Below are 19490 nucleotides of genomic sequence, written 5' to 3' on the forward strand. Positions count from 1 at the left end.
TGTTGACGGCAGACTATTCCTAACTGTTGTATCAATGGCGCCAGTAAAAAGCCTTGTTGACGGGATGTCGGTGCCAACAAAGTCTTGCAACAAGTAACAGCGGAGTAGTAAGGAACAGTTGTAGCAGCAGTAGCAAAGTAACAAGTAACAGCAGTAGTGACAGCAACAGCAAAGTGACGGCAAAGTGGCCCAATCCCTTTTGTAGCAAGGGACAAGCCTAGACAAAGTAACATAGCGAGAACCAGTAGTAAAAGACTCGTAGGCAATGGATCGGTGATGGATGAGTATGACGGATGTGATTCATCATGTAACAGCTATAACACGGAGAGATATGTAACTAGCTCCCGTTCGTCGATCTAATGTAGGCATGTATTCCGTATGTAGTCATTCGTGCTTAGGGAAAAGAACTTGCATGACATCTATTGTCCATCCCTCCCGTGGCAGCGGGGTCCTAATGGAATCTACGGGATATTAAGGTTCTCCTTTTAATAAAGAACCGGACCAACGCATTAACACGCGGTGAATACATGAACTCCTCATACTATGGTCATCTCCGGCACTGGTTCCGGCTATTGTCACTCCTGGGTTGCCGTGTCATAACACATAGTAGGTGACTACAACTTGCAAGATAGGATCTAAAACACACATATATTGGCGACAACATAATAGATTCAGATATGAAATCATGGCACTCGGGCCCTAGTGATAAGCATTAAGCATAGCCAAGTAGTAGGAACATCAATCTAGAACATAGTGGATACTAGGGATCAATCCCCGTCAAGAACTAACTCGATTACATGATAGATCTCATCCAACTCATCACCGTCCAGCAAGCCTACGGTGAGATTACTCACGAACTATGAAGAGCATCATGGAATTATCGATGGAGAAAGGTTGATGATGACGATGGCGACGATTTCCCCTCTCCGAAGCCCGAAACGGACTCCAGATCTGCCCTCCTGATGAAGAACAGGATGTGGCGGCGCCTCCATATCGCAAAACGCGATGAAACCTTCTCTCTGATTTTTTTTCCAGGCGAAACAGAAGATATAGAACTAAGATTGGGGGCGGTGGTGCCACGTGGGCCCCACAAGCCTGCATGGCACGACCATAGGGGGTGGCCGCGGCCTGTGGGCTTGTGGCCCACTGGCACGACCCCTCTGGTGGATCTTTGCGCAGGTATTTTTCTTTTATTCCAGAAAAAATCTCCGTAAATTTTCAGGACGTTCCGAGAACTTTCATTTTTGCACAAAAACAACACCATGGCAATTCTGGTGAAAACAGCGTCAGTCCGGGTTAGTTCCATTCAAATCATGCAAGTTAGAGTCCAAAACAAGGGCAAAAGAGTTCGGAAAAGTAGATACGACGGAGACGTATCAGCGGCAGCGTCAATACTTGGGTAGATTTCGAGGAGGCCTTCGTCCTCAACCTCACCGGCACCTACAAGCATCGTGGTCATCCCCGCAAGCTAGCCATGTGCATCCAGAAGCCCGATGAGCCCCTCCGCGACTTCATCACGCGCTGGACTGAGTTGCGCAACTCCCGCGAGGGAGTGCATGAGGTGTAGGTCATCCGGTAGTTTATCGAGGGCTGCCGAGACGGCACCCTCCTCAAGCACAAACTCATGTGCTCCGAGCCCACCACGCTAGCGGCGCTCATGGCCAAGGCGGACAAATACACCACGGCCAACTCCACTATGCCGATCAAGGTCAGTGCGACACACAAGCCCGTCCAGCCGCCTGCCACAACGTGGCCGGCTGACGACAACTGGGGCCAACAAAACAACGCGGCCGGCTGGCGACAACCGGGGCCAACAAAACAACAAGCGCAAGTCTGACCATTCGGATCTGCGACACGGGAGCAAGCAGGTTGCGACTGTCGAGGAGGAGCAGCCGGCTTCTCAGGTCGGCAACTAGCGCCAGCGAACCGACAAGGCCGCCTAGCAGCCCAAGCTCACCTTCGAGGAGATGCTCGATGCGCCTTGCAAGATGCAAACCGGGACGAAGCCGGCTACCCACATGCTCCGGCAGTGTAGCTTCTCGCAGCACCTGGCCTCGGGCGAGGGCCTGCCGGCTCCTTCGCCTCCGGCTCCTCGTGTTCCGGCTCCGGCTCCACCACCCCCAATGACGGCCGCCTCCGCGATCAATTCCCCGACGAAGACGGGGCCTATGTCGTCTTCAGTAGTGAGGGCGACAACAAGCACAACAAACGCCAACGCCGGAATGAGGTGAACACCATGGTTCCCTCGGTTCCCAAATACATGCACTGGTCCGAAAAGCCAGTCACTTGGAGCCGGGCAGACCATCTGGTAATGATGTCAAATCCTCGCAGCCATGCACTCGTCCTCGACCGCACCAGTGACTCCAAGAGACTCACCTACTGGTTCTCACTGGTGCTGGTTGATGGCGGTAGCAGTGTCAACATTCTCTACCGCGACATCCTGCTGGGGCTCAAGGTGAAGGACCTGCTACCGACCCGGACTGTCTTCCACGGCATCGTGCCGGGGCAGTCCTGCTCCAGCTGGAAGTCCTCTTCGGCGACAAGGCACATTTCCGCCGCAAGCTGTTCTTGTTCGAGGTGGTGGACCTCGACAACCCCTACCACATGCTATTCGATAGGCTAGCCCTCACCAAGTTCATGGCGATCTCTCATTATGCCTACGTCAAGATGAATATGCTGGGGCCCAAAGGCATCATCACCATGGCCGGTGAATACAAGAAATCAATCGAATGCGCGCGTGAAAGGAGCCAGCTGGTCAAAGCGCTGGTGATCGCGGAGGAGAAGAGGAAACTTGGCCGGCTCGTGGCTCAGGCCACCGAGCAGCAGGCCGTGCCGACTCCCCCGTCCCAGTCGGCCAGTGAGGCCACATTTGAGCCATCCAAGGACACCACGTAGGTGCCACTCGACCCGGCTAACCCCCTTTAATGCGTCACCATTGGGGCCAACCTCATCCCCAAATAGGAAGGCGAGCTCGTCGACTTCCTCCCTGAGAATCAGGATATCTTCGCATGGTCTCCCAAGGATATGCCCAATGTCCCGAGGAAGTACGCCGAGCACAAGCTTCATGTGCGTCCGGATGCAAAGCCGGTCAAAAAACCCTTGTGTTGCTTGGCCGAGAGGAAGTGGCGCACCATCGGAGCAGAAATCGCCCGGCTGCTCGCAGCCGGCTTCATCATGGATGTTTTCCACCCGGACTGGCTGGCCAACCCAGTCGTAGTGTTGAAGCAAAACAATACCTGGCACATGCGCATCGAGTACACAAGCCTGAACAAGGCATGTAGAAATGACCCTTTCACCCTACCACGGATAGATCAAATGATCGACTCCACGGCTAGCTACGATTTGCTGTCCTTCATGGACGCCTATTCCGGCTACCACCAGATCAAGATGGACCCGGACGACCGGCTCAAAACCTCCTTCATCACCCCTTCGGAGACTACTGCTACACAACGATGACCTTCGGCCTGAAGAATGCAGGCGCAACCTTCTAGTGTTGCATGCAACAATGCCTACTGTCGCAAATCGGCAGGAACATACACGTCTACATCGATGACATCGTTGTCAAGACCAAGAAGCATTTTAGGATCTGCGAGAGACCTTCTCCAACTTGCGCGAATACAAGATACGGCTCAATCCGGAGAAGTGCGTCTTCGGAGTTCCAGCCGACCGACTCTTTGGTTTCTTTGTGTCGGCACGCGGCGTCAAGGCTAACCCCGAGAAGATCAAGGACTCTAAGCGCATGGCCAGGCTGGCTTGACTCATCGACGTCCACGAGTTTGCCGGCTGCCTGGCCTCCCTCAGCCAGTTTGTTAGACGGCAGGGTGAGAAGGCGTTGCCCCTGTACCAACTCATGAGGAAGAAAACCAAGTTTGAGTGGAATGACGAGGCGGACAAGGCCTTCCGTGACCTCAAGCGTGCTATCTCCAGCATGCCCATCTTGGCTGCACCGACTGAGAAAGAGCCCATGCTCGCGTACATCGCGGCCACCACTCGTGTGGTCAGCGTCGTTCTGGTGGTGGAGCAGCCGGAGGAGGGCAGGGTGCTGCCGGTGCAGCGCCCTATCTAATATCTAAGCGAAGTCCTTTCCGCTTCCAAGCAGAACTACCCCCACTACCAGAAGATGTGGTATGGCATGTACTTTGTCGCAAAGAAGCTAAAGCAATACTTCCAGGAGCACACTCATACGTCTCCAATGTATCTATAATTTTTTATGGTTCCATGCTATTATCTTGTCAAAATTCCGATGTTTTGTATGTCTTTTATATATTTTTTGGGACTAACTTATTAACTCAGTGCCAAGTGCCAGTTCTTGTTTTTCCGTGTTTTTGACCCTTTTCAGAGGAGAATATTAAACGGAGTCCAAACGGAATAAAACTTTCGAAAAGATTTTTTCCGGAACAGAAGATACGCAGGGGATTTGAGAACCAAGGCAGAGGCCACCAGGGGAGGCCACAAGCCCCGTAGGCGCGGCCAGGGACGCGCCTAGCAGTCTTGTGGGCCCCTCTGGCTCGTGTGCCCTACTTCTTCCGCCTATAATCCCTGAAAAATCCAAAACCACGGGAGAGATCCACAAAAATACTTTTCCGCCGCCGCAAGCTTCTGTCTCCGCGAGATACCATCTGGGGCACATTCTGGTGCCCTACCGGAGGGGAGATTCGGATACAGAGGGCTTCTTCATCAACATCATTGCCTCTCCGATGATGCGTGAGTAGTTCACCATAGACCTTCGGGTCCATAGCTAGTAGCTAGATGGCTTCTTCTCTCTCAATACAAAGTTCTCCATGATCTTCATGGAGATCTATCCGATGTAATCTTCTTTTGCGGTGTGTTTGTCGAGATCTGATGAATTGTGGATTTATGATCAGATTATCTATGAATCTTATTTGAGTTTCTTCTGATTCTTATATGCATGATTTCATATCCTTGTAATTCTCCTCGAGTTGTGGGTTTAGTTTGGCCAACTTGATCTATGATTCTTGCAATGGGAGAAGTGCTTGGTTTTGGGTTCATACCGTGTAGTGACCTCACCCAGTGACAAAAGGGGTAGCGAGGCACGCATCGTGTTGTTGCCATCAAGGGTAAACAGATGGGGTTTACATCATTGGTTTGAGTTTTCCCTCTACATCATGTCATGTTGCTTAAGGTGTTACTCTGTTCGTCATGAACTCAATACACTAGATGCATGATGGATAGCGGTCGATGTGTGGAATAATAGTAGTAGATGCAGAAAGTATCGGTCTACTTGTCTCGGACGTGATGCCTATATGTATGATCATTGCCTTAGATATCGTCATGACTTTGCGTGGTTCTATCAATTGCTCGACAGTAATTTGTTCACCCACCGTAATATTTGCTATCTTGAGAGAAGCCTCTAGTGAACACTATGGCCCCCGGGTCTACTTCACATCATAATTTCATCCTTACACTTTTACTTTGTTGCACTTTCCGCATTCAGATCTAACTTTGAAATCAATCTTGAAGGGATTGAAAACCCCTTTATAGTGTTGGGTGCAAGCTCGTTTGTGTTTGTGCAGGTACTTTGGACACTTGGCTTGATTCTCCTACTGTGTTGATACCTTGGTTCTCAAACTGGGGGAAATACTTGCTACTACTATGCTGCATCACCCTTTCCTCTTCAAGGGAAAAACCAACGCAAGCTCAAGAGGTAGCAAGAAGAATTTCTGGCGCCGTTGCCAGGGAGGATCAAGTCAAGAACAGTCTCCCGTCAACGTGTCAATTTCTGGCACTGGGGATTATTCTAAGCGAAGCTTATCCAAGTAAGTGTCCCCCACTTCTGAAAAACAAAAATTTACATTTTTTTTGCCTTTTTCGTTCGCCCTTTTCTTTCGCTTACTTTCTGCCTGCTTGAGTGGGATAGTCTACCTGTCCTCATTGCTAGACCTACCGCTTCGAATGATACTCCCGAGAGCGAAGTTCTCAATTTCAAACAAAATGAGGAAGAAAACTTAAAGGACGCTTGGTATAGGATTTGCAATGCTCAGAGTAGATATACTCGCAAGCAATCTACTACCGTCCTACTTTGCAGCTTTTATGTGGGTATTTCCCCTTGGAATAGGTATGTTCTTGACACCATCGTAGGAGGAAATTTCTTGGGGATCCATACCGTTGATTCTTATGGTGCTTTAGTAAACTTGGTAGGCTCACCCCACTCAAGGTTAATGGAACTACCTTAACTCTGGAACATGTGATGCGTAGGCTGGATATAATTGAAAATAAAGTTGCTACGATCGAACTCATTGAGAATTTGGATAAAAAGATCCACAATCAAATCACTCAGTACGTATCCAAGGTGGGAATGGCTATGAAAAATTTAAAGGAGAGGGAACCCATAGTTAATGAAAAACTAGGTCATGATTCCGCTAGGATTGGCAAACTAGAGGATGTCATAACCAACTTGGGTTCCTCTTTTGTTGTTGTGCAGAATACTACAAATTTTACCCACAATAGGGCCGCCAAGTCTGTTTTTGTTCCTAAAAATAGTGGTGAACCATCTACTAAGAGAGATGAAGACCTTAAGATGATGAGTGTTCACCCTACTTATGATTTGAGTACCAAAGACGACGATACGTGATTCTATCACCTTATGCCTAGCTAAGGGCGTTAAACAATAGCGCTTGTTGGGAGGCAACCCAATGAATTTATCTTTGATTTTTTGCTTTCTGTTTTTTTTGTGTCCACACCATCATAATTCTGTTATGATTGTGTTTTTTGTGTTTCTTTTTGTGTTTGAGCCAAGCAAAACCTTTATGACTAGTTTGGTGATGGTTGTTTGATTCTGCTGGAAAAAGACAGAAACTTTTCGCTCACGAAATTATTGTTCATTTTTATCCATATTGAGCTTTTGAGTTGATTCTTTTTGCTTCTGGTTGATATGCCTTTTTTCCAAACTGTCGTAATTTTTCAGAATATTTGAGATACCAGAAGTATACGAAGTATACAGATTGCTACATACTGGTCTATTTTTGACAGATTCTGTTTTTGTTGTGTTGGTTGCTTGTTTTGATGAAACTATGGATAGTATCGGGGGGGGGGGGGTACTAGACATGGAAAAGTGAGAATAAAGTAATCTAACACCAATATAAATACAAATCAAGTTTGCTACAGTACCTAAAGAGGTGGTAGCTTGTTTTCTTGTGCTAATGATATCACGAGTTTCTGTTTAAGTTTTGTGTTGTGAAGTTTTCAAGGTTTGGGTGATGTTCTCATGGACAAAGGAATAAAGAGTGGAAAGAGCTCAAGCTTGGGGATGCCCAAGGCACCCCAAGCCAAATTCAAGGACACCAAAAAGCATAAGCTTGGGGATGCCCCGGGAAGGTATCCCCTCTTTCGTCTTTAATCCATCGGTAACATTACTTGGAACTATATTTTTATTCACCACATGATATGTGTTTTGCTTGGAGCGTCTTGTATCGTAGGAGTCTTTTCTCTTTGTTGTGTCACAATCATCCTTGCTGCATACCTTTTGAGAGAGACATGCACTCATCGTGAATTTGCTAGAATACTCGTTGAGCTTCGCTTATATCTTTTGAGTTAGGCAATTTAGCTCACATGTGCTTCACTTGTATCTTTTGAGCTAGATAACTCTGCTCTGTGTGCTTCACTTAGATCTTTTAGAGCACGGCGGTGAGTAACTTGGTAGTTGGCTTGTGCTGTGAAAGTAGACCCAAAGGTGATAGGCACCCAAAGAGGATACAATGAAACTTCCATGTGCATGTGCATTGATTAGAAAGAGAAGTTTGATTCCTCTCAATTAGTTTTGAGACGTGGATTTGGTAATGTTAAGAGTTATGTTAGTAGGGTGTTGTGAATCTAGAAATACTTGTGTTGAAGTTAGTGATTCTCGTAACATGCACGTATGGTGAACCGCTATGTTAGGAAGTCGGAGCATAATTGATCTATTGATTGTCATCCTTTGTGTTGCGGTCGGGATCGCGCGATGGTTAACACCTACCAACCCTGCCCCTAGGAGTATGCGTTTAGCACTTTGTTTCGATTACTAATAAAAACTTTCGCAATAAGTATGTGAGTTCTTCATGACTAATGTGAGTCCATGGTATAGATGCACTTTCACCTTCCACCATTGCTAGCCTCTCTAGTGTCGCGCAATTCTCGCCGGTACACAAAACCACCATACGCCTTCCTCAAAACAGCCACCATACCTACCTACTATGGCATTTTCATAGCCATTCCAAGATATATTGCCATGCAACTCCCACCGTTCCGTCTCATGACTTGTGTCGTCCCTCTCATATTGCCATTGCATGATCGTAAGATAGCTAGCGAGATGTTTCAACGTCATACGCCAAGCTAGATCGTTGCACATCCCGGTACACTGCCGGAGGCATTTCCTATAGAGTCATCATTGTTCTAAGCTTTCATCTGTGAGTAAATAAAAGTGTGGTGATCATCATTATTAGAGCATTGTCCCATGTGAGGAAAAAAAGAGAGGCCAAAGTTGCCCACAAAAATAAGAGATATGGAAAGAGGCCAAAGAGCCCAAACAAAAAAAAAGGGAGAGAAAAAACAGAGAAAAAGAGAGAAGGGACAATAATACTATCGTTTCCACACTTGTGCTTCATAATAGCACCATGTTCTTCATGATTGAGAGTCTCTTGTTCTGTCACCACCATATGCTAGTGGGAATCTTCATTATATGACTTGGCTTGTATATTCCAATGATGGGCTTCCTCAAAATTGCCCTAGGTCTTCGTGAGCAAGCAAGTTGGATGCACACCCACTAGTTCTCCATTTGAGCTTTCACATACTTATAGCTCTAAGTGCATCCATTGCATGGTAATCCCTACTCTTTCACATTGATATCTATTAATGGGCATCTCCATAGCCCATTGATACGCCGAGTCAATGTGACCATCTCCTCCTTTTTGTCTCACAACTTCCACCACACTCTATTCCGCCCATAGTGCTATATCCATGGCTCACGCTCATGTATTGGGTGAGAGTTGAAAAAGGTTTGAGAAAGTAAGAGTGCGAAAACAATTACTTGGAAAATACTGGGGTTGTGCATGATTTAAATTAGTTGTGTGGGTATGATGGAGCATAGCCATACTATATGTTGTCCGGATAACTTTCTTTGGCCTTGTTATTTCGAAAGTTCATGATTACCTTGCTAGTTTGCTTGAAGTATGATTGTTTTCATGTCAATAGCAAACTATTGTTTTGGATCTTACGGATCTGAACATTCATGTCACATGAAAGAAGTTACAAAGGACAAATATGCTAGGTAGCATTCCACATCAAAAATTCAGTCTTTATCACTTCCCTACTCGATGACGAGTAGGAGTTAAGCTTGGGGATGCTTCATACGTCTCCAACGTATCTATAATTTTTGATGGTTCCATGCTATTATCTTGTCAAACTTTGGATGCTTTGTATGCCTTTTATATCTTTTTTGGGACTAACTTATTAACTTAGTGCCAAGTGCGAGTTCCTATTTTTTCCGTGTTTTTAACCCTTTTCACACGAGAATATTAAACGGAGTCCAAACGGAATAAAACTTCCGAATTTGTTTTTCCGGAACAAAAGATACGCAGGGGACGTGAGAACCAAGGCAGAGGCCATCAGGGGAGCCCACAAGCCCCCTAGGCGCGGCAAGGGGGGCGCGCCTAGCAGGCTTGTGGGCCCCCTGTGGCTCGTCTGCCCTACTTCTTCCGCCTATAAATCCCCAAAAAATCCAAAACTACGGGAGAGATCCACGAAAATACTTTTCTGCCGCCGCAAGCTTCTGTCTCTGCGAGATCCCATCTGGGGCACGTTCTGGTGCCCTGCCGGAGAGGGGATTCGGATACGGAGGGCTTCTTCATCAACACCATTGCCTCTCTGATGATGCGTGAGTAGTTCACCATAGACCTTCGGGTCCATAGCTAGTAGCTAGATGGCTTCTTCTCTCTCTTGGATCTTCAATACAAAGTTCTCCATGATCTTCATGGAGATCTATCCGATGTAATCTTCTTTTGCGGTGTGTTTGTCAAGATCCGATGAATTGTGGATTTATGATAAGATTATCTACGAATCTTATTTGAGTTTCTTCTGATCTCTTATATGCATGATTTCATATACTTGTAATTCTCTTCGAGTTCTGGGTTTTGTTTGGCCAACTTGATCTATGATTCTTGCAATGGGAGAAGTGCTTGGTTTTGGGTTCATACCGTGTGGTGACCTCACCCAGTGACAGAAGGGCTAGCGAGGCACGCATCATGTTGTTGCCATCAAGGGTAAAAAGATGGGGTTTACATCATTGGTTTGAGTTTATCCCTCTACATCATGTCATCTTGCTTAAGGCGTTACTCTGTTCGTCATGAACTCAATACACTAGATACATGCTGGATAGCGGTCACTGTGTTGAGTAATCTCTACTATTAAAGGGGGATCTGCCGTCGTGATGGTTCGACCTCGAGCAATCCCCCTCCTACCGCTGGCCTTCCCACCGTTCCACCGATTTTTTTCAATCTCTCCATAAACCAGAGAATAAACCAGCCGATTAGTTCAATAAAAAACCTACATGGCACCTGGAATCACCACCCTTCGGTCGTCGTTCTCCTTCCCCCGTAAACAAAAACGATAAGAGAGAAAAAAATGAAAAAGAAACAACGAGAAGCAACGAACCCACGATCCAATCACCCCCGGCCCCGTCGCCCCCGTTCTCTCCCGAGAAGACGATGCCCCGCCCACCCCGACCCCCTCGCCGCCGGCAAACCCAGCCCCGCCAAAACCCACGCCTCGCCGCCTACCCCGACCCCCTCGCCGCCGACCATCCCAGCACCAATCCAGTGTCGCGCGCAGATCAACGAATCCCGGCGTCGCATCGGCTCTGCCCTTCTGCTCCGTCGCACCCACCCCATGCTCCCCCACTTCCCGGTGACCGCGGCCGACACACGGGCGCTGCGGAGGGTCGATGCCAGCGCGCTCAGGTCCTTCACCGCCGACCCACTCGCTGCGTAGGCCGTGCCTGACCGCCCGCTCTTCTCCGACTCCGCCATCCTCTCCCCATAGGCCACCGCGCCGGACGACATCGTGCGGGGGTTCGCGTCCGCCGCCGAGCTTCCTGACCCCCTCTGGCGCGCCGGGGTCGACCCGCCGCTGATGCCCGTCTCCGCCGACCTGGCCACGGACGCTCTAGTCGGTGTAGTCACCGACGATGCCGCGCAACAGGCCCTGATGGACGTGGAGATGCCCACCATGTTCCCGGCCGACGCGACCAGCGTCGAGGAGGTCGTGGCGAGGTTCATCGACAACCTTAGCAAGCAGATATTCTAGGCGGAGGACGCGCTCACCGAAGGGTACGACAAGCCTGGCGGCGGCGTCACTTTACACCCCGGGGATGGCCCTCCCGTCGGCGGGGTTCTCCAGCGGCTCCCTCGGCTTCTCCGTGTTGGCGTAGAGGAGGATCCAGAGGGTCAGCGACAGTGCAAGACCCACCAGGGTGAACTTCACCCTCTTCAGCACCGGCTTCACCTGAATAAGAAGAATAAGCATGCCCGATGTTAGTTTTCTCTCTTTGTTGCATGACCATACAAGTATGTGGCTAATTTCATGAAACTTTGGTTCGCTCATGAAGGGGTCAGTATTACACAGAAGGTGGCCAGCACGGCCCGGACCGGCTTGAACGAGGACCGATATGGGATGCTAGAAATAGACCACATCAGGGAGTAGACTATTTCCTTGCCAGCCGAATTGTTATACGAAAGTAATTACTCTTGAGGGCCACAAGAAGATTCTCATTTATGCAAAGAGGCGTATATATGCTGGCGAAGAATTGACATACAATTGCAAATTTCCATTGGAAGAAAAGAAGATACCATGCCACTCTGGTTCCCAAAGGTAAATCGCTTAGATATTTTTTACATGATAGCTTCTGTTTTTGGTAATTGCTGCTTATGCTTATGCTTATCCCATAGAAGTTAATACATTTTTTTATAGTTTGTACAGATCTTAGGTCTGCCCCCCTAATTAATTGTATATAAATGGTAAGGGATTAGTTGCACAGGAAGAATTTTGACCGCACTGTTGATAGCTACAAAATCACGGACATATTTCTATACTTCACCCCAACCATGGACACATTTTCAAACGTGCTAGATGCCACTTGTATGCAGAGATAGGAAATAAATAACTTCCTATCTCAATTAATCAAGTCTTTACCTACTAATAAAGCACGCAGTGCTTCTGCCGTCCGTCGTGGCGTTTTTGCAATAAAGCCCCTGATGTTTTGTGTATTCAACCTGCAGTCCCTTTTTAAGTGAAAAAACGTTTCACCCTGTAGTTTTTTGCATTATAAACCCTGTAGTTTTTTTATTCACCTCACGTTCGTCCTCCTCTGTCCAAACTGCTGCTGCTCGTCCTCCTTTGCCCAAACTGCTGCTGCTCGATGCCAGGCGAAGCAGCGGAGGCCGACGGGATCGACCGACTCGGGGATTGGGGACGTGGGGCTCTAGTGGGGGGAGGGAGAGGGGCGCACGAGGAGAGGGCCAGACAGGCGAGGTATGAGGCCGCGAATCCGGCTGCTCTGGCATGGATCCGGCGACGCGGCGGATGAACTACTTGCGCCATTATCCGTGTACCTATCTGCCACCCAACACTTTGATTCAACCCCGAAAGCTGCAAATCTACAGTCCGCCGTACAATTCGACCAAGAAAACACAAAGTTCCTTCAAAGTACAGTGAGTGCTAGAAAACGAATTTAATCTGACAATAGCATCGGCGAGCAGAGGAAGGAGAGGTCGTCGTGGCCGAGGGTGACGGTGACCTCTCCGACGCCGCCCAGGAATAGCACCTCGCCGTCGGCCTGCATGCTCTCCCCTCTCTTCTGTTGCCGTTGTTGAGCTCGACTGTGTTGTTCGCTCTATTTTTTCCATTGCGGCTGCTTGTTCTTCAGGAAGAGGGCGCGATTGTCTTTCGGCTGGACTTGTGCGCGTGCGATTGATCTGGTCTTTAGATCTGGTCATCTTCTTTCTCAATTCCACGGGTTCCCATTCGTTAGTATTTGTTGGTTAACAAATGGAATTACATGATGCTTAGAATCAATGGATTCATACCTTGCATGGTTGGAATCTGAATGTGCTTAGCTGGATTGATCATTTGTGTACGTATTAGATTAGTCAGACCACACACAGGCATTTACATAGTTGTGAAGCATGTTGCTGTCTTAAAGTTATTGCGTTAAGAACAGGAAAATAATAATGTATACTGCTAAGTGATTCAGAGTTAAGTGACTGGGTCCTATTAAAGAGAGAGGGGGCATGCTGGCCATATACTAAGACTGGTACAACATGGATGAGTGTAGTTAGGATTATAATGTTAATCTGTTGACACATCAAACAAGCACAAATTGTAATGTTAATCTGCTATTGCCGCCCTTTGTACATGAATGACTGACTTTATTGCTTCGACTAAATTCTTTTGTGTTGTTATTACAATCATCAGTAGAGATTTCCAAAAAAACATGTGAGTTGGTAAGACTAAGTTCGAATTATCATATTTAGTGGGTCATAGTTTTTTATTCCAAAAGAAGATGTTGCACAAAAATACATGATTAATTTGATAAATTTAGATGTTACCAAAGGTCATGTAGGTCGTTGTTGCATGAATTCAACCAATTTTCCTTTGTTTGCCCTACTGTATAATGAATGTAATTGATCCCCCCACCTTGGATCTACCCCTGTTTCAGTTTATTTATTTTTCTGAAAATTGATGCTACTTTCGATTGCTCACAATTTCAATTTCGCTGATATGATACAGGCCCCTGTTTTAGTTTATTTTTTCTGAAAAAATATTGTTACTACTTACTAGCCAAGGATTAGACCAAGAAATTTCATGTTGCTGGCTACATATACCTGAACATTGTGGGTTTGACTTGGTTACGGTAATTTTTGGGCATGATGCTGGAGTAATTCTTGAAGTTTCATATATTATGCTCTTCTTCAGTTATCAATTAGCTTAATTGCATACACATGACTAGATATGCTTGCTGCATCTAGGTAACCCGTTGCAACGCACGGGCATATTTACTTATTTAAAAACCGAGGGAGTACAAGGCAAACATGGTATCATGTACATTGTCAGGAATCATAACCGTGTTATGGCTACAACACCATGGAAACAACAAATCACGTCATGTACATAGAGATCAATTTTATTTCTGCATCTATACATAATAATAAAGAGGCTATTGCTTCCGTCGGAAAACTCACCGCGGCATTTTTATAAAAAAGCCTTTGTAACTTTTGTTATTCAACCTGCGCTCCATCATTTATCTGCAACGCAAAAGGATAAAACGATTCGCTGCAAAAATTATACCCGTACGCATCGCCTCCTCCCATCGATCTTGGGCCACCCTGGCCTGTGCCCAGGCCGCCGTCACACCACTCGCCGCCGCGGCCGACCTCAACCGTCACCGCTGCCGATCTCAACCCACCCGCCTCCGCGGCCGTACATCTCCCCGCTCACTGCCCCCATTGCGGTGCTCGAGCGCATCGCATCGACCCTGGTCCACCCTGGCGTGTGCCCAGGCCGTTGCCACACCACTCGCCGCCGCGGCTGACCTCAACCACCACTATTGTCGATCTCAACCTACCCGCCTCCGCGGTCGTACCTCTGCCCGCTTGCTGTCCCCGTTTTGGTGCTCGAGCACAGCTTCTGGATCAAATCAACGCGATAGCTACACTGGCTGGGGATGAAGCGTCTGCTCGATGCAGAATAGCGGCGGCGCGGCGGAGCGAAGTACTTGCAGGTGGAGGCGGGCCTCCATGGCTCACACGGGGAACTCCGTCGTTATGGCGCGGCAACGGCGACTCCTTATGGACATATAGAGGCGCCTAACCCTTTCTCCCTCATCGTATCCCCTCCTCCGGCACGAAGTCATCATCTGGTGAGATCCCCTCCCCATGCCTCCAACCGTGTGCCAAGCACCGGCAAGAAATTTTATTTTGTGGGGATTTGTTTGCTGATGAATGAATGTATTGAATGTAAGATTGTATTGTTGTAGAGACAGAGAATGGAACACCACCTTCAATTTTTCATCTCATCCCACATTCTCTACCCCATGAGTGAAATAAGATAACAGTCCATTGATCAATTCACGTAGCCTCTTTGTTTTGCTTTGCTTGTCCCGCTTAATTTCTCATCATGGTGGAATTAAGAATGGATGGGCTGATTTCTCAACAAAATAGGATACGACTGACTACATTAGTTAGTTAGCTTATTATTTTAATAAATCAAAACGATTATAAAAATATTAAAAGCGTGTGGTATTTTTTCTCCCGTTGCAACGCACGGTCCCTTTTGCTAGTATTAATAATACATATGAAGAACAGTATTCAAAGAACAATAATCCTTGTTTTATGTTATGACCAACATTCAAATGTTCTACACCTCCACAGTATTGGTTACTTCTCTGATAACTGTGAACCTTCATTCTTCTTTTAAACTTTCAACATTATGTAAGTTTCAGTATGATCTAATAGCGAATAAAGTACAGAGCAATTGACAGCTGGAAACAAGCTCTCATCAGGAACTGCAATACTCCTACTACCCACTTTGATTAGCCAACAAGAAACTATAATCTACATACATATGAATTAATCTGTTGCAAAATTGCTTGGGATGTGTTCCCAAATTCTGTGCTTGCCGCTGACCGTCTCACCGTCATGTGGAGTTGAGCTCAAATAGCCTGTACTCAAACTCAATTTTTTTGGAGCTTGGGAGTGCCTGTAGAATAATTTCGTGTGTTTATTCATCTGATACAATATTTATGCTACCATTCAATTTTATTTTATTTTAATCTTATCCTTATTGTTTTTGAGATAGTTGGTTGTGCCATTTTTTTAGGATATTTCTCTTTCTCCTTCACTTGCTAACTGTGTGCTGGTTGTTTAGGTGTCGTGGATCAATGAACTAAGAAGTCAAGCTTATTACTGAGGTAATGCTACAGTTACAACTTACAAGTATTTTCATGTTAGGCTCAAATGTTAGCATTTACATTATACTTTGTCGTCTGTTTAGCTGTCTTTCTTATTGGAGAAAAGCTGAAAGCCAACAATAATCTGCTCCAAAGAAATTTATATGGTATTCCTCGATTGCAAGAAAAAATGTAGCATATCCATATCATTAGTAGACATTCTTTGAAGTGGCAAATCATTGTGTTCCCTTATTGTGTGCCCTAAATTTGGGTGTTAGTATTATCGTTTGGCTAGAATTTTTGCCGGAGTTGGACAACATATATAGGTTTCATTATATGGAACTGCAAATGCTCAGCTGATTGCTATAATGAACTTAATTTCCAGGACAATGGGCAATGTTGTCCCCTTCTCAGCGTTCCTTTTCTAATGCAATCTACTGTAGATGGTTTAGCGTCCCCTCATTCATTTTATATATCTCTGTTTATGAGATCAGTTTAATTCCATTACTGAAGCCGTATGGGGTTGTTGTGCATTCAGATAATCAAATGCAATTCTATCATATCATGTTATTACGGAGATGACATGGAACACGGGATGTCAACTTGTTATTTTGTAGTCCAAGCTTGCACAATTGCAAGCCTTGTTAACATTTCTAACATAAAGATCCTGATTGATAAAAACAGTTATTTTAGACTTCAGCAACCCAAGTCTCTACTATTAAAGATCACTAATAACATGAATCCATTCTTCAAACTAAACCTGAAATATTACAGCAGCTATAGCATGAGCTGAACGACCACAATTTTCTCCTAAAAGAATCCTCCCATAATCCCATTCATCTGCAAATGAATATTTATCGATAAATGTACTATGTAGCAGTCTACAAATCTGGGGTTACTCCATTGGGACAGTTGCAATTCAGTCACAGCAGGTCGGTAACAGCAGTGGTACCATAAACAGTTTCTGTTGCAATTTTCATTTTTTGAAACCCACACAACGATCCACAGCAAACGGGCAGCGCGGCATGGATCACGTCGCCGAGAGCATCAGAAATAGCGTAGAGATTAAGAACTGCTCTTGGTCTTGTTTCAGACAAAAAAGAAGTTGCTCTTGGTCTGACTGAATGTGTTTGTGGCGCTGAATTCTGGTTCAGGTAGAAGATGCTACACGGTGCGCAAAGATGGACGTTCTTGATGTGAAACTTGTGATGCGGAGTACTACTATAGAGGTACTGAACTTGTGATGTATAAATTGTAATATTACCTCTTTGCTATGAGATCCGGCATTGTAGACCTTGGGTTCGTCTCATCTTTGCTTCTGCTCGGCTCTCTGCTTGCTGTCCCTTCGCCTGTGGGAACGCTGCCTCAGTCTTGGACTGTATGGAGCAGAGCACAAAACCATCCAGCCAAAAAACATGTTAAGGGACCGAAGTGATTTGCAAACGGGGAGTTGTGCAAGTGTAGAGCAAATGTCCTTGATACCAGTACACTTAACCAAAGAGAGAGCCTTGAACTTTGGGCTGCAGTTCAGGAGGAAAGAAAGGATGCCTGTGAGAGTAACCCTGTTGCATTCCTCAATCTGCAAATTCTCCAAAACCTTGGATGCTTCTGCGAAATCCTTGAGAGGACCATCCGAAATTTTGCTGTACTTCCTGAGGTAAAGCTGCTTCAAGCTCGGGCATAACTTGGCAATGGAAACAAGTGCCAGCTCGATGACTCCTGAGCAGGAGGTGATGCTCATACATCAGCTTCTGTAGGCCAAGGGCGTTTTCCATCACCCAAAAACCCCTCTCGCCGACCGATGACAGGCGAGTGAGGGTGAGGTTTGTGATCGCCTTTCCGTAGTACCTAATCACAGCAAGAGAAGCATCAGTGATGCTCAAACTCTAAAGTCAGACCTTGCCAAGCGAGGCTGCGCGGAGCAGATGAGACCAGACACTCCCTGGTCACCAACATACGCACAGTTCTTGATGTTCATGGCCTGCAGCTTGGAGCAGTACCTGCCGATGGCCTTGAGTCCTTCGTTGGCACCGCCAGAACATGATTCAATGGTGAGCATCTTTAAATCCGGGCAGCCCTGAGCGACGGTGACGAGGCCCTTGTCGGTGACCAGCGGGCGCCGCGGTTAGGGAGACGTCCGTGGCGACCTCGCCCTCGAGGGTCCTCTCAGAGCGGCCCGGGCGCGCGGAGGCTGCCTCGGCCCCGGCCTCGTCCTCGTCCTCATCCTCGCAGACGAAGACCTGGTTGAGGTCTGGCACGGCGTGGGCATGGGCCCGCTTGATCTCGGAGGCGCGGATGCCGCGGAGCAGTGCGAGCCAGCGGCGGGAGACGCAGGAGGAGGCTCCCCGCGCGCGGGCGCCCTGCACGCGGCGCAGGACCTCGAAGAGGCACCCGTCCGGGAGCGCGTCGAGGGTCGGCGCCTCCCTTAGTCTCTGCCTCTTGGCCACCGGCGCCGCCCGGAGCGCCTCCTCTGCAGCGGCGAAGACGCGGGGGTGCACGGCCGTCACGCGCGCACGCTTCCGATGCCGCATGCCACTGAACAGAGCCTCCGCAACTGGGTCCAGGACAAGCAGACCGCCATCTACACGAACAAACAAACACACAGAAAATCAGCACGCCGAAGCAAAAAATTCCTCCAGATCTCCGGCGAAACAACGTACAAACAGGCAGGCGATCCCAATTCAGTTCGGGGCCCTTGCTTACCACGGCAATCGTGGAAGGGAGGCATGGCGAGGAAGAGATCGAAGAGCTGCTGCGAGGAAGAGATGGAAGAGCGAGCGAGCGAACGAACGAACGAACCCTCTCGAAGGGAAAAAAATCGGGGGAGGAGGAGCGGGGGGTGGGGTTGGGGGAAGGAGGGCAGCGGTTGCTTTTTACCCTGTGAACCGGATTTTATGTATTTAATTGATTGGTTTAAGGAGGAATGGAAAAAAAATCGATTGGTTTAATAGGGATGGAAAAAAAGATGATGATGTTCCGGCAAGGGAATATATCCAACCTCATCTGGATGGTCTGACTCAAGAAAGAGACGCAATTAAGTTTTGCAAAAAAAGGTAACAAACCTCCAAGTGTTCATGTTTCCTTTTCCTTCCTTGAAATGTTTCTGTCTTTTGGATTAATATATTGTAGGTTGATAAGAGGAATTTGTGACATGGAGGTGGTGAGGTCGTTTGTGCCCTCTTCATCGTCGTGCTCCTCCTGCTCCCCGTGGCCCCATCGCGGTGACCTGTTGATCTTGGATGAAGCCCTACGGGCTGCAGCGAAGGACGCATCGGCAGGGACGCAACGTCGACCTCCTGCTTCTTCTTGCATCACATACAAGATGCCGAGAACCTTGGCGTGTTTCAGACTTTCAGCCAATTGTTCTAAAGGTGACATCTCTGCTACTCTAATGATGTTCTTTATGATATATATGCAGGTGTTTCAGACTTTCAGCCATGTTGTGTACATTGTTTAAATAATGAAATCTGTAAAAAAAATATAAGAGCGTTTAGATCACTACTATTGTGATCAAAACACCCTTATATTTCTTTACACAGGTAGTAGTTTCATTAAA

At 47.1% G+C, this 19490-nt stretch overlaps 1 pseudogene; it reads right to left on the reverse strand.

The window, feature by feature from the left end:
• Positions 1–17240: 17240 nt before the first annotated feature.
• Positions 17241–18662, reverse strand: LOC123408362 (annotated as a pseudogene).
• Positions 18663–19490: the final 828 nt, after the last annotated feature.

Source organism: Hordeum vulgare, chromosome 7H (assembly GCF_904849725.1).
Source record: "Hordeum vulgare subsp. vulgare chromosome 7H, MorexV3_pseudomolecules_assembly, whole genome shotgun sequence".
Taxonomy (NCBI): Eukaryota; Viridiplantae; Streptophyta; class Magnoliopsida; order Poales; family Poaceae; genus Hordeum; species Hordeum vulgare.